Source organism: Hordeum vulgare, chromosome 2H (genome assembly GCF_904849725.1).
Source record: "Hordeum vulgare subsp. vulgare chromosome 2H, MorexV3_pseudomolecules_assembly, whole genome shotgun sequence".
In the NCBI taxonomy this organism is placed as follows: Eukaryota; Viridiplantae; Streptophyta; class Magnoliopsida; order Poales; family Poaceae; genus Hordeum; species Hordeum vulgare.
The window spans coordinates 323,071,601-323,087,714 of NC_058519.1; positions in this window are offsets into that span (position 1 = coordinate 323,071,601).

Here is a 16,114-nt window from a genome sequence, read left to right on the forward strand (position 1 = left end):
AGCCCATTTAGCTACAAAATGGCATAATTATCCTATTTAACTCCAAAAATACATAATTAGAAAATTTAACTCCAAGAATAGGAGAAGAGGAGAAGCAATAGGAAAAATGAAAAGAAGGAAGAAGAATAAGAAGAGAAGAAGTAGAGAAGGAGAAGGAGGAGAAGGAGAAGGAGGAGGAGAAGAAGGAGAAGGAGGAGAAGACCTTTTCCATCTTCTTCTCCTTCTCCTCCTTGTCCTCCTCCTCCTCCTCCTTCTCCTTCTTCTTCTCCTTCTTCTTGATTTCTTCTTCTTCTCCTCCTCCTTCTATTTCTTCTCCTCTTTCATATTCTCCTTAACTTATTTTCGCCAACAATGACATAATTAGCCCATTTAGCTACAAAATGACATAATTAGCCCATTTAGTTCCAAAAAGACATAATTAGAAAATTTAGCTCCAAGAATAGGAGAAGAGGAGAAGAAATAGGAAAAATGAAAAGAAGGAAGAAGAAGAAGAAGAAGAAGAGAAGAACAAGTGAAGGAGAAGGACGAGGAGAAGAAGTAGGAGGAGGAGAGGAGGAGGAGAAGACCTTTTCCTCCTTATTCTCCTCCTTCTCCTCCTCCTCCTCCTCCTTCTCCTTCTTCTCCTCCTTCTTGATTTATTTTTCTTCTCCTCCTCCTCTTTCTTCTCCTCTTTCATATTCTCCTTACCTTATTTTCCCCAACAATGACATAATTAGCCCATTTAGCTCCAAAATGACATAATTAGCCCATTTACCTACAAAAAGACATAATTAGATATGTTAGCTCCAAGAAGAGGATAAGAGGAGAAGAAATAGGAAAAATGAAAAGAAGGAAGAAGAAGAAGAAGAAGAAGAGAAGGGAAGGAGGAGGAGGAGAAGAAGGAGGAGGAGAAGAAGGAGAAGGAGAAGACCTTCTCCTCCTTCTCCTCCTCCTCCTCCTTCTCCTTCTTCTTCTCCTTCTTGATTTCTTCTTCTTCTCCTCCTCCTCCTCTTTCTTCTCCTCTTTCATATCCTCCTTACCTTATTTTCCCCAACAATCACATAATTAGCCCATTTAGCTCCAAAAAGACATAATTATATAATTTAGCTCCAAGAAGAGGAGAAGAAATAGGAAAAATGAAAAGAAGGCAGAAGAAAAAGAAGAAGAAGAAGAAGAAGAGAAGAAGAAGATGAGAAGGAGAAGGTGGAGGAGGAGAAGAAGGAGGACGAGAGGAGGAGGAGAAGAAGGTGAAGGAGGATAGACCTTCTCCTTCTTATCCTCCTCCTCCTCCTTATCCTTCTTCTTCTCCTTCTTCTTGATTTCTTCTTCTTCTTCTCCTCTTCCTCTTTCTTCTCCTCTTTCATATTCACATTTTTGTTGTTGTTGTTGATTACCTCATAAACGGCATATGTTGTTGTTCTTCTTCTTCTGACTTAGCTAATTTCTCTCTGAAAGAACCTACATATACTTCTTCATCTAGTATTATTCTTCTAACTTTCTTATTTGTCATTTTGCACATTACATTCACTTCACGGGAAGCTTGGATTATATTGATGGAATGCTTGAAGATCATTTCTTGTACCATGGCTTCATGGAAACTTGTATTGAAACTATTGTAGTATATGGATATATATGAAACTTTGTATGCATGTGGATGAAACTGGTGTAATATATGGTTTGGTATGGATGAACTTGCATAATATGTATGTACTATGGATGAAAGTTATTTTAATATGGTTATGAGTACAGAAACATATTTATTTATGTCAAATATATATATATATATATACATATATATATATATCCTGATTATTGTGAAAAATGCTGGATATGATAAGAAATAAAATAAAAAGGGGTTGGTTCCCCCCTTTGCCGTCTGCACCCACATGGCAAAGGGGGCATGGCAGACGGCAAAGAGGGGAGAGAGGGGGGCTTGGTTCCCCCCTTTGTCGTCTGCCCCCTCATGGCAAAGGGGGGTGGTAGACGGCAAAGAGGGGAGAGAGGTGGGCTTGGTTCCTCCCTTTGTCGTCCGCCCCCTCATGGCAAAGGGGGGATGGCAGACGGCAAAGAGGGGAGAGAGGGGGTCTTGGTTCCCCCCTTTGCCGTCTGCAACCTCATGGCAAAGGGGGGATGGCAGACGGCAAAGAGAGGAGGCATGCCGTTAACACTTAACGGGACCGTTGGTGTATCTGCCGTCCCATTTAATTTGCCGTCTGCCCCCTCGTGGCAAAGATTCTTTGCCGTCCTCTTTTAAAAAGCTGACGGCAAAGAACCTCTTCACCGGATTTTTGTTTGCCGTCTACTTTGCTGTCCGCTGACCGACGACAAAGCCTTTGCCGTCCGTGGTTCCCCCTTTGTCGTCTTCCATGGCAGACATCAAATTTCTGATAATCATCCATCACCTGTCCAATGCCTACGAGTTTTTCCTACTAGTCCTTGCTACGTTACTCTGTTGCTACTGATGTTACTTTGCTGCTACTGGTTACTGTTGCTACTGCTGCTATCACCATACTTTTCTACTGATACTTTGCTGAAGACACTAAATCTTTCAGGTGTGGTTGAATTGACAACTCAACTACTAATACTTTAGAATATTCTTTTGCTTCCCCTTGAGTCGAATCAATAAATTTGGGTTGAATACTCTACCCTCGAAAATTGTTGTGATCCCCTATACTTGTGGGTTATCAAGACTATTTTCTGGCGTTGTTGCCGGGGAGGCATAGCTATATTCTCTGAGTCACATGGGATTTACGTCAATTGGTCACTATGAGGAATCCGATAGATCCAAGAACTAAAGTCTTGCCCTCAACTACGAGGACACGTAAGGAACTGCCATCTAGCTCTGCACTTGATTCACCTTCAGTTATGAGTAAGTTTGCGACATCACCTCCTGCTAGAAATCTTGATATGTCGCCTGTGCTTGATGATGCTACTTGTGCTGCCCATGATGCTTATGATGATGCTATGCTTGATACTTCTTTGCCTGATGATGCTATGCTTCATACTGCTTTGCCACTAGGTGCATTCCTTGATGCACAAATTGCTACAGTTGCTGCTAGATGTGATGATAGTTCTGAAACTGCTGATACTATTGAAGTACAACCTGCTATTATGCCTGAATTCCATGTTATGGCTGAGCGTTATGTTGTGGAGGGAGAGATAGCTGAGGACTTTCTTGCGTGTAAGGGTAGCTATGATGTTGAGAAATTACTGCTCAAGAGGAAAGAAATATCCTTGAACGCTAGGATGAAATATGACCCGAAGTTTGATACTTCGCCTATCTTTTTGACCGATAAGGATTATGAATTCTCTGTCGACCCTGAGTTAATCACTTTGGTCGAATCTGATCCTTTTCATGGTTATGAGTCTGAAACGGTTGTAGCACATCTTACTAAGCTGCATGATATAGCCACCTTATTCACGAGTGAGGAAAAGATCCGCCACTACTATATCCTCAAGCTGTTTCCTTTCTCGTTGAAGGATGATGCTAAGACATGGTTCACTTCTCTTGCTCCTGGTTGTGTGCGTAGCCCCCAGGATATGGTCTACTACTTCTTTGAAAAATATTTCCCTGCCCATAAGAAGCAAGCTGCCTTGTAGGAAATATACAACTTTGTGCAAGTTGAAGAAGAGGGTCTCCCACAAGCTTGGGGGAGGCTCGTCCAGCTACTGAATGCTTTGCCTAATCACCCTCTTGAGAAGAATGAAATACTTTGTATCTTCTATAATGGACTTACAAATGCTTCTAGAGACCACCTAGATAGTTGTGCCAGTTATGTTTTTAGGGAACGAACCCTAGAACAAGCTGAGATTCTATTAAATAAGATCTTGTGCAATGAGAATGCTTGTACTATTCCCGAACCACCTCCTAAGCTAACTCCGAAGAAAAGAGGTATTCTATTCCTCAGTCCTGAAGATATGCAAGAAGCTAAGAAATGTATGCGAGAGAAAGGCATTAAATCTAAAGATGTCAAAAATCTACCACCTATCGAATAGATCCATGGTCTCGATAACCCGATACAGGTAGTAGAAGTAAATTCTCTGCGTAGGTTTGATGAGAGTGATATTCCTTTTGATAAACCTACTAGCCTATGCCTGGATGAATTTGATAACTTTGTTTCCAAACAACAAAGTTTCAATTATTATGTTAGTAGACAATTGGAACAGAATGCTCGTTTGCTTAGTCATTTAAGTGCTTGTGTGGAAAGAAATGTCAATGATCTTAAGCTCCTGAGTAAACATGCCTCTATGGTTACTACTCAAGTAGAACAAGTACTTAAAGCTCAGAATGACTTGCTCAATGAGTTGAATGATAATTCTGTTAGAGTCGTCACTAGAGGCGGTAGAATGACTCAGGAACCACTGTATCCTGAGGGTCATCCTATGAGAATTAAACAAGATTCTTAAGGAGTTAGCACTGATACACCTAGTCATCCTAGAAAGAAGAAGAAAGATGATAGGGACTTGCACGCTAGCAACCCTATTGCTGATACACCTGAGAATCCAAACGATGTCTCTGCCTCTGATGCTGAGACACAATCTAGTGATGAACATGAGCCTAATGATAATATCAATGGTGATGTTCATGAGGATGCTCAGCCTAGCAATGATAAGGATGTGGAGATTGAACCTGTTGATCTTGATAACCTAGAGAGTAAGAATATAAGGTACGATAAGAATGACTTCATGGCTAGGAAGCAAGGTAAAGAAAGGGAACCATGGGTTTAGAAATCCATGCCCTTTCCTCCCAAACCATCCAAGAAAAAGGATGATGAGGATTTTGAGTGATTTGTTGAAATGATTAGACCTGTCTTTCAGCAAATGCGTTTGATTGATATGCTCAAAATGTCTTCATATGCTAAGTACATGAAGGATATTGTGACTAATAAGAGGAGGATACCTGAGGTTGAGATTTCCACCATCCTTGCTAACTATACCTTCAAGGGTGGAACTCCTAAGAAACTAGGTGATCCCGGAGTGCCCACTATACCTTGCTCCATTAAAGGCAACTACGTTAGAACTGCTTTATGCGACCTTGGAGCCGGTGTTAGTGTTATGCCTCTCTCTCTCTTTATCGTAGACTTGAATTGGACAAGTTGACACCAACTGAAATCTCTCTGCAAATGGCCGACAAATCAACTGCTTTCCCTATCGGCATTTGCGAGGATGTGCCTGTTGTGGTTGCCAATGTCACTATCTTGACAGACATTGTTATCTTGGATATTCCTGAGGACGATGCCATGGCGGTCATCCTCAGAAGACCCTTTTTAAACACTGCATGGGGGCTATTATAGATTGCAACAATGGCAATTGTCGTGGGTATAAGTCTGACAGTAGATGTGTAGGGTACGAAAGGATGGGCAGAGCCTTAGCTACGGTGAGGTTGTATGAGTTCAGGCCCCTCTACGGTGGAGGTAAAAGCCCTACGTCTCAGTTCTCTTGGGAGCTTAGTGTCGAGTGGAATATAGGATTACAGTAAATGCCAACCCCTGCACCAGTGGGGAAGGGCGGCTTATATAGAGTGCGCTGCCCTCCACAACGGCCCGGTGGACAGGGGTGGAATAGTGGTGAATAAATGCCTACGTTACAGGTAACGTGTGCCTTAAATGCTAATAATGGCGTATGAAAACGTATGACCGTTGCCCTCCTGGGAGGTTACGATGTACCGAGTGGAATTCAGTCGGTACGGTAAATATGCTCCGAATGCTCGTCACCGACTGAATGATGGGGGGTCCTTAGTTCAGTCAGAACTGTCTAAGGGCCTTGCCCTCTATGAAGGGTAGTCCTTGGGTAGGACCTATAGGGCAGGCCTATGACCCTACCCTGGGACTATAACCCCATCATTAGTCCCCGAAAGGATCGGGGTTGGAATGACGAAGTGGTGCCTGGAGTACGGATCCGACTGGTATGGATGTGACTTTGGCGTTGTTTGCCTCGATCCATTTTATTCTTTCGACCAGTGATCCGAGTGAATATACCAGTGAAACGAACCGTCAGGGACCGAGTGCTTCCACGGAATCTTTCGATGTGACCGGTCAAACTGACAGCGGCGGATTTTCTGGGATCCTCAAATTTCGGTTGCCGCGCGCTCAGCGGGGATGTCGACATCGCCATCGAGTAGTTTCTGCCGCCTCGATTACCATGCCGTTATCTTCTCCACTAACATCGCAGCAACCGGTTGGGGGATAAGATTTCGGGGCCACCTGTTAGTGACCCAGTCAGAAGCTTATTTAAGCCTCTCCGGCGGGGGTTTCTTGTTGCGCTGCCCTTCTTACTCGCATTCACTCCACTCTTCCAGTAGCTCCCTGCGTGCTCCAAGCCTCCTCCTTCCTCTCTTCCTCGCCGGATCTCTCGCCTTCACCATGACGAAGGGACAGACCAGCAAGCTCGAGTCGCAGAAGAAGAAGAAGAAGAAGGGGGCGGCCCCTGCTCAGCGGAGACAGCGGGCACTGCCGGCGGGTGGGATCCAGGGGGATTTCCTCCCTTCCACGGTGACGGCGGATGACTTGCTGGAGCTGGTGGAGCACAGCATGATCGCCAACAAGTCGTGAAGGCTGCCGGCGGAGGGCGAGACGGAGCCGGCGCCGCAGGAGGGGCAGCGTGTCTTGCTGCTCAGCCACGTGTTCAGGGGCTTCTCCTTGCCTCCCCACCCCTTCTTTAGAGGTATTATGAATCACTTCGGGGCGCAGCTCCATCATTTTCCTCCCAACGCGATAGCCCATCTTGCCGCATTCGTCACCCTTTGCGAGTGCTTTATCGGATGTCCCCCCCCCCACTGGGGGCTCTTCAAGTACATCTTCTCCGCTAGGTCCGAGACTGTCAAAAAACTTAGCCAGTCGGACAATAAAACCCATCTCCTCCAGCTCTACGGGGGCTTAGGCTTCCAGAAGAAAACGAAGAGTAGCTACCCTCCTCTCCAGTTGTCCGAGTCAGTTAGGAACTGGCAGTCGACCTGGTTCTATTGCCAGGATATCACTTGTCCGAATTCCGCGACTGGGTTGCCACCCTTTAGCCTAGACCGTCCGGCCCCTCCCAGGCAGCTTGCGCTCTCAAAGGTGGAAAAGATCCAGATCCAACCTCTGGTCGACGCGCTGATAGCTGTCGTCCGCAAGGGAGTCACCGGCACAGATTTGCTGGAGACTTTTCTGGGTCGGCGCATCCAGCCACTGCAAGCCCGACATCACACCATGTGGCACTACGCGAGGCCTGAGGATTCCACTCGGACTCATCCAGAATGCGTGACCGGGGAGGTTGTGACTGCGTGGGTCCGCGGCATCACACGCGCATGAGACAACCCCAGAGGAGCCCGTCGGGTGAAGCCCTTCCGCGCCGATAATCCTCCTCCGAATGAGATGAGCACCTCTTGTCGAGTGCTTTCAATCTTCTTAGATTTATCGCTTTTCTTGTGTCGCCGCCTGATGTCTGACGTTGTCGACTGTATTTTGCACAGGAGTGGACCAACTGGCATTCTCCCGTCTCGAACGGGAATATCGCTGAGGAAGAGGAGGGCAGCCAGGAGGGCAACGTGGATAGTGCCGAGTATGTCTCCGAAAGTGGGGAGACAGAGGAGGAGACTGGGGAGGAGGAGGGAGAGGTTGGGGAGCAGAGCTCGCCACCTCCACCATCAGAACGTTGAACAAAGCGCCGTCACGAACCTGCGGCTCCGCCGGCTCCTCCAGCGGCCCCGAGTGCTCCGCCAGCCTCTCCCGTGGCTCCGAGTGCTCGGAGCGTGAAGAGGTCTACGGATGCTGCTGCCGAGCGCACGGAATAGCCATCCAAGGTGGCAAAACCTAGCGGGCCCAAGCCTCGGAAAGCTTTGCCTCGGATGAGGATCGCTGTTCCAGTCGCCTCAGCATAAGTGCCTTGTTCTCCCATCTTGCTTCAGTATCTAGTTGAACTCATGCTTATCTGTCGAGTGGATTTCACTCGACAGAGCTGCTACCTCCGCCACCTCTCTGCCGCGCCAAGGCGATGATCCCATGGACACGGATAACGCTACCACATCCCAGCAAGGTACGCCGTCATGACTCCGAGAGTTTGTATTATTGTTTCGCGAGCGCTGTCTTTAATCTTGCCCTTTTTCTGTAATTTCATGTTGTTCAGTCGGGGTTCCTTCAGAGGTGATTCACCTGGAGGACGATGACCAAAGAGGGTCAGGGCCAGCTTTGGCGCCTGTCCTTGAGGTTGTCCCATCTGCTGCTGCTCCTACCATGGATGTGCCGCCGACCGAGACGATGCCGCCGACTGAGACGGTGTCCCTCGCGGCGGAACCGACTGGAGCGGAACTTGGGATGCCCAAGGAGTCTTTTGTCGTGTCGGGTCCGTCGACCGTCCAGTATGACGCCCGACACCTCCCGGAAGACCAAGTGGGGGCCGCCAAGGAGGCCATGGTGCAGGTGGAGCTGATGGTGGGTGACGCCAAGGGAGCGTATGACTCCATCACGTCTTTGTACAAGAGAAGCTTGGAACTCCGGGACGATATCCGAGTAAGTGCGCTAGTAAGTGTTTACTTTCCTCTTGTTATCCATTGGGGGTTTAAGTGATATACTTGGATACGGTAGGATTAGTTTGCAGTGGGTTCAGTGGGTGTAGTCCCTGAGACTTCTGTCGAGTGCTTGCACCGGCAGTTGTCTTTATATGTATTTTCCGTTACCCGAGTGGTTCAGAGCTTATCTGCCCGAATGTTTCCAGTGGGGACACTCCGAGTGCACCCGCTGGGTGTAGTCCCCGAGAGTAGTGTTACTCAGGTCGGGTGATAGTAGTGTCATAGATTTGTCTGTTTGTCATGTATCTCAATAGGGCCGGCCTGTTCGAGCTTCATGCCAATGGGGTCACTCTTAGTAAACTGTAAGTGCATCTAGTGCCCCTTAGTGATTTTGGTGGTTTGAAGACTTATAGGTGAAGTATCTAATGTGTTTATAAGTGTACACAGGATCTATAAGTCATTGAGGAGTTTGAGATATTTGAAGAATATCGACCCCTAAAAATATATGTCTTCAGTTGAAGAAATTGGTCTGAAGCTGAAGAAATGAATCGCGAAGAATTTAGGATGAAATTGATATTCCTCATGAAGATATTGATATTGAGAAGATCGTTGGTTCCTGAAGAAAATCGTTCTGAAGAAATTGAAGCATGAAGATTTACGTTTTCTGTTTTACTTTCTTCGCATTTGATGAATAGGAACACCGTACTGTTAAAGGGGGTCAAAGTAACGCTATGGAATGAATTTCCTCATGATGCTCAACCCAAGCCAAGTCCTACCAAAAGCCTCAACTGAGGAATATGAGTGACATGATGACTCTCACAGTTGAGAGTCTCGACCGTTTCGATAAGCCACGCCAAGTCACTGATCTTATCCACTCCAACGGTCATATTATTTAAGGGCATTAATGTCAAATCATGTCGGGATGCTCCCAGGCTATAAATAGCCGCCCCCCACAACCACTAGCTGGTTGGCTGCTCCGTTAGAAACTGACACTTGTCAGAAGAGCAACCCAAATTCCTCAGAGCTTTCGAGAGTAAATCATCAGTGAGGAAATACACCACCCACCGAAACCACAAACCAAACCTAGTGATTGAGCATCACTGAAGAAGTTGTTCCTGTGTGGAACTGAAGCCTTTTACCTTTGAGGACTGTGCATCCTCCAGACGGTTAGGCGTCATGGTCTAGAGCAATCCAGCAGTCAATTGTGGATCGCCGGGTGACCGAGTTTGTGAGGGTTTGGAAGTCTGCCCTGAAGACTTACCACGAGTGTTGGGTGAGGACTGTGTGTCCTTAGCTCAAGGAGAATACGGTAGGGACTGTGTGTCGCGGGACTGGGTGTCCTTTGGTTTCAATACCAAGCCGCTCCAAACCAGATGTACAACTTTCACAGCAGTTGGAACTGGGTCATCAACAACAGTCTTCACCAAGAATCGGGTTCTAATTCCTCAACTCTTTACTTTCTCTGTATTATGTGTTGATGACTTTCACTATGTCTGTTTGAAGAATTTGCTGAAGACTTTCTCTGAATTTCCTCAACCCCAAATTCTTCACTAGAGTTAATCATCATCTGTATTCTGCGTGCCTGCTTACTGTGCAATCTGTTTTCACATTCTTCACTCTGTAATACTGCTATTGTGAAAGTTTGCACGTCTGATCCGTAACCGTTTCCGCTGTAAGTTAGTCATCAGTGAGGAATTTCCTCAAAAGGAATTTCCTCAGTGATGAAATTCTAAAAATCTCCTATTCACCCCCCCTCTAGTCGATATAACGCACTTTCATAAACCCACTGGGTGTAGTCCCCGAGACCGCTGTCAAGTGCTTGCATCGGCAGGGGTCTGAAGAACTTTGAGCTTTGTTTGTTTTCCTTGTTGAATGTGTCTGATCTTCCCTTTGCGCTGATTTGCAGAAGACTTGCGAAATGGGATCCGCGTACAATGCTCTGAAGGCTGAAAAGGTTCAGCTTGCTGCGGAATTGGAGGCGGCTGTGAATGACTTGGCTGGTGTGAAGGGGGCTCTTGCTGACCGAGAGAAGTCTTTGGAGGAGTCCCGGGAGACCAACAAGGCATTGGTGGCCGAAATTGAGAAAATGGGCAAGCAAAGAACTGAACTGATGGGTCAGATGAAGTTGATGAACAGTCAGTGCATTTCGCAGGAGAAGTACGTCAGCGACTGGGCAAGGAAGATGATTGCACTGCTCGGTGGTAAGCTTTTTGCCGAGTGCTTCTTGACTTTGTAGTTCATTCTGCGCTTACTTTATCCTCGTCTTTTCTTTGCAGATTTTTGTCTGGACGCTGAGGCTGAAGGAGCTGACATTGAGCGGTCGGTTGTTCTGAACGTTCCACTCGGCGACGAAGCCAACCGGGACATGCTCCGAGCACATATTCGCCTTGGCAGTGTGGGACCTTTCATTGGCCGCTTGAGAGAAGTCATCGGCTGGATCGACAAGGAGCTGTGGCCCGAAGATGATTCCCGGCAAGAAATAGAAGGGTTGATGACTCGGCTAGAGGACGCCCCGAACCGAGTGCAGGCATGGAAGAAGTCTGCTGCTCGTTGTGGTGCGGACGTGGCGCTATCTCTAGTCCACGTGCACTGCAAAGAAGCTCGCGAAGAAAAGCTGAAGGTGTTGCAGGTCGCCAGCACCAAGAAGCTTCGATTCGAAGATTTCATGGAGACCTTCATCGACACAGCCACTCGCATCATAGACGGGATCGACCTTGACAACTTTGTGGAGCCTGCCAATCCTGGTGACGCTTGAAAAACTTTATGGTGAACGCACTTTTGCCTCGGAATGCCGAGTGTTATCTGTATCAAACTTGGGCCACTGCTGTTGGCCGTCACACTTGTGGTTTGGTGTGGATAAGCTTGATCCACACCGAGTCGATCCAACTTTGAATTCGAATCGAGTATTTTGCTCTTCTTTCGCCAGGTTTCTTTTGACACGATTTTGACTCGTGGTTTTTGTTTGGCGTTTCTTGGTGAAGCCAATGGCAAACATGCGAAGCATGTAATTGTCAGTTGTCTTCACATCCACATGAGCCTCAATGAGGGTCTACTAAGTCTCCGAGTGGATCACGAGGATACACTCGAAGGAAGCTTTTTACTTAGGCGGTTCTGGATCGCAGCTAAGTCCCCGAGTGCGGCATCTCGTGCGCACTCGGAGGGAGTTGATACTCATGTAGTTGTCAGTTGTCTTCACATCCACATGAGCCTCAATGAGGGTCTGCTAAGCCTCCGAGTGGATCTCAAGGATACACTTGAAGGAAGCTTTTTACTTAGGCGATTCCGGATCGCAGTTAAGTCCCCGAGTGCGGCTTTTAGTGCGCACTCGGAGCGAGTTTGAACTCATGTAGTTGTCAGTTGTCTTCACGTCCACATGAGCCTCAATGAGGGTCTGCTAAGCCTCCGAGTGGATCTCAAGGATACACTCGAAGGAAGCTTTTTACTTAGGCGATTCTGGATCGCAGCTAAGTCCCCGAGTGCGGCTTTTCGTGCGCACTCGGAGTGAGTTTGTATTTAGGCGATTCTGGGCCGCAGCTAAGTCCCCGAATGTGACTTTTAGTGCACACTCGGAGAGAGTTTTTTACTTAGGCGACTCTGGGTCGCAGCTAAGACCCCGAGTGCGACCTTTCGTGCACACTCGGAGAGAGTTTTTTACTTAGGCGACTCTGGGTCCCAGCTAACTCCCCAAGTGCGCCTTCTAGTGCACACTCGGATGGAGTTTGTACTTAGGCGATTCTGGGTCGCAGCTAAGTCCCCGAGTGCGAATTTTAGTGCACACTCGGAGAGAGTTTTTTACTTAGGCGACTCTGGGTCGCAGCTAAGTCCCCGAGTGCGACTTTTAGTGCACACTCGGAGAGAGTTTTTTTACTTAGGCGACTCTGGGTCGCAGCTAAGTCCCCGAGTGCGACTTTTAGTACACACTCAGAGAGGGTTTGTACTTAGGAGATTCTAGGTCGCAGCTAAGTCCCCGAGTGCGGCGTTTAGTGCACACTCGGAGAGAGTTTGTCCTTAGGCGATTCTGGGTCGCAGCTAAGTCCCCGAGTGCGACTTTTGGTGCACACTCGGAGAGAGTTTTTTACTTAGGCGACTCTGGGTCGCAGCTAAGTCCCCGAGTGCGACTTTTAGTGCACACTTGGAGAGAGTTTTTTTACTTAGGCGACTCTGGGTCGCAGCTAAGTTCCCGAGTGTGACTTTTAGTGCACACTCGGAGAGAGTTTGTACTTAGGCGATTCTGGGTCGCAGCTAAGTCCCCGAGTGCGACTTTTAGTGCACACTCGGAGAGAGTTTTTTAGTTAGGCGACTTTGGGTCGCAGCTAAGTCCCTGAGTGCGACTTTTAGTGCACACTCGGAGAGAATTTTTTTTACTTAGGCGACTCTGGGTCGCAGCTAAGTCCCCGAGTGCGACTTTTTGTGCACACTCGGAGAGAGAGTTTGTACTTAGGCGATTCTGGGTCGCAGCTAAGCCTCCGAGTGCGGCTTTTAGTGCACACTCGGAGAGAGTTTTTTAGACCCGAGTCTGCAAACGCGGAAGACTTTTGGACCTGCAAGAAATCAATCTGCTTTGTATTACTTCAATGATACTTGTTCTTTACATTGCCTCTGTCGGCGGTCACGTGTAGAAGCGCTTCAGGAGATCTCCGTTCCATGCTCGTGGCTCGTCCGTTTCCCTATCGAGGTTATAGAGTCGATATGCTCCTTTGTTCAGCACCTTAGAGATGATGAAGGGTCCTTCCCAGGCGGGAGCCAACTTGTGAGGCCTCTACTGGTCCACTCGGAGCACCAGGTCGCCTGCTTGGAATGTGCGACTCCTGACGTGCCGCGCGTGAAAACGCCGCAGATCTTGTTGATAAACTGTTGAGCTAGTCAGTGCCATCTCGCGCTCTTCTTCTAGTAGATCCACTCCGTCTTGCCTGGCTTGCTCTGCTTCGGCTTCGGAGAAGAGTTCGACTCATGGAGAGTTGTGAAGCAAGTCACTCGGAAGGACCGCCTCTGCTCCATAAACGAGGAAGAACGGGGATCGCCGTGTAGATCTATTCGGAGTTGTGCGGAGGCCCCACAACACCGAAGGTAGCTCGGTGACCCATGCATCGGCGGCATGTCCAACTTCTCGCAGGAGTCGAGGCTTCAATCCTTGAAGGATAAGTCCATTCGCCCGCTCTGCTTGCCCGTTTGTTTGGGGATGCGCCACAAATGCAAAATCCACTCGGATACCTTGGCATGTGCAAAAACCCTTGAATCTGTCCGAGTCAAAGTTTGTGCCATTGTCGGTGATTATGCTGTGCGGGACCCCGAATCTGGCGATGATGTCTCTGACAAACTTGATGGCCGTAAGGGCGTCGAGCTTCTTGATGGGCTTGGCTTCAATCCAATTGGTGAACTTGTCGACTGCTACCAACAAATGAGTGAATCCCCCTTGGCCTGTTCTGAATGTTCTGACGGTATCTAATCCCCACACTGCGAACGGCCAAACAAGAGGGATTGTCTTCACGTAGACGTTGGCTTGTGGGACTTGTTCGAATAGAACTGACAGCCTTCGCATCGGTCGACCATATCCTTTGCCATTTCATTCGCCTGCAACCAGAACAAGCGAGCTCTGAATGCTTTGGCGACGATTGATCTTGAAGAGGCATGATGGCCGCAGGTTCTCGAGTGAATTTCTTCCAGGATTAACTGTCCCTCCTTAGGGGAGACGCTTCGCTGAAGGACTTCTGAAACACTTTCCTTGTACAACTGGCCATCAATGACGGTGAAGGACTTCGACCTGTGGACGATCTGCCTCGCTTTGACTTTGTCTTCTGGTAATTCTTGCCTCAGGATGTATGCAATGAACGGCACACTCCAATCGGGGATGAGAGCAAGAATCTCCATGATCAAATCCACCACAGCGGGGACCTCGACTTCAGTCGGGTCTGTTGAGCTCTTCGGTTGTACCGGTTTCTCTGTAAAAGGATATTCTTTCACCGAAGAGAGATGTAGGTGCTTGAGGCAGACATCACTCGGGACTGGTCTCCGAGTGGATCCGAGTTTTGCCAACTCATCAGCTGCTTGGTTTTTCAGTCGCGGAACGTGGTGAAGTTCCAGACCTTCAAACTTCTTCTCGAGCTTCCTTACTGCATTGCAGTATGCACTCATGGTGGGGTTCCTTACATCCCACTCCTTCATCACTTGATTAACCACCAAATCTGAATCACCATAGACCATCAGGCGACGGACGCCGAGTGTGATGGCCATGCGCAATCCATAATGGAGATCTTCATACTCTGCCTCGTTGTTGGAAGAATCGAAATGTATTTGCAACACATACTTAAGTTTATCACCTTTTGGCGATATGATCAATACGCCAGTGCCGGAGCCATTCAACATCTTGGACCCATCGAAGAACATAGTCCAATGAGCCGACTAGATGTGAGTCGGTTGCTATTGTTCTACCCATTCTGCTATGAAGTCAGCCAAAGCTTGAGACTTTATAGCCTTCTTGGCTTCGAACTTGATGTCGCAGTATAACATATCCATAGCCCACTTCGCCACTCGGCCTGATGCGTCTCGATTGTGGAGGATTTCCGACAACGGAGCATCAGAAACGACAGACACCGAGTGGTCTTGGAAATAATGAGCCACCTTCTTTGCTGTCATGTTGATCCCATAAATAAGCTTTTGATAATGGGGATACCTCTGCTTGGAAGGAGTCAGGACTTCGGAGACATAATATACTAGCCGCTGAACCTTGTATGCTTTGCCTTCTTCTTCGCGTTCGACTGTGAGAACAGTGCTGACGACTTGATTTGTAGCCGCGATGTATAGAAGAAGGGGTTCTTTACTGAGCGGGGCAGTAAGAACCGGCTGGGTGGAAAGCAGGGCTTTGAGGTCGTCGAATGCAATTTGGGCTTCGTCTGTCCACTCAAAAGTATCTGATTTCTTCATGAGTCGGTACAGAGGTAACACCTTCTCGCCGAGTGGAGCAATAAACCTGCTCAAAGCCGCTAGGCAACCTGTGAGCCTTTGAACATCATGTATTCTGACCGGCCGCTCCATTCGGACGATAGTCCCGATCTTTTCGGGGTTGACATCGATCCCTCATTCAGAAACGAAGAAACCGTGTAACTTTCCGCTGGGAACACCGAATGAACACTTGGCAGGGTTGAGCTTGATATCGTACATACGAAGGTTGGCGAATGTTTCTGCCAAGTCAGTCAGCAGGTCGGAACCTTTGCGTGACTTGACTACGATATCGTCCATATATGCCTCCACATTTCGACTGATCTGGTCAAGGAGGCATTTTTGGATCATGCGCATAAAAGTTGCTCCTGCATTCTTCAAACCGAATGGCATAGTGATGTAGCAGAAACACCCGAATGGGGTGATGAAGGCTGTTTTTAATTCATCCGGACCATACAGACGGATCTGATGATAGCCCGAATAGGCATCAAGGAATGATAAACGCTCGCAACCCGCAGTCGAATCAATAATTTGATCAATGCGGGGGAGCGGGAAATGATCTTTCGGGCAGACCTTATTGAGATGCTTGAATTCGATGCACATACGGAGAGACTTGTCCTTCTTGGGCACCATGACAACATTGGCGAGCCACTCGGAGTGGGGTACCTCGCGAATGAAGTTGGCTACCAAAAGTTTAGCCACCTCCTCTCCGAT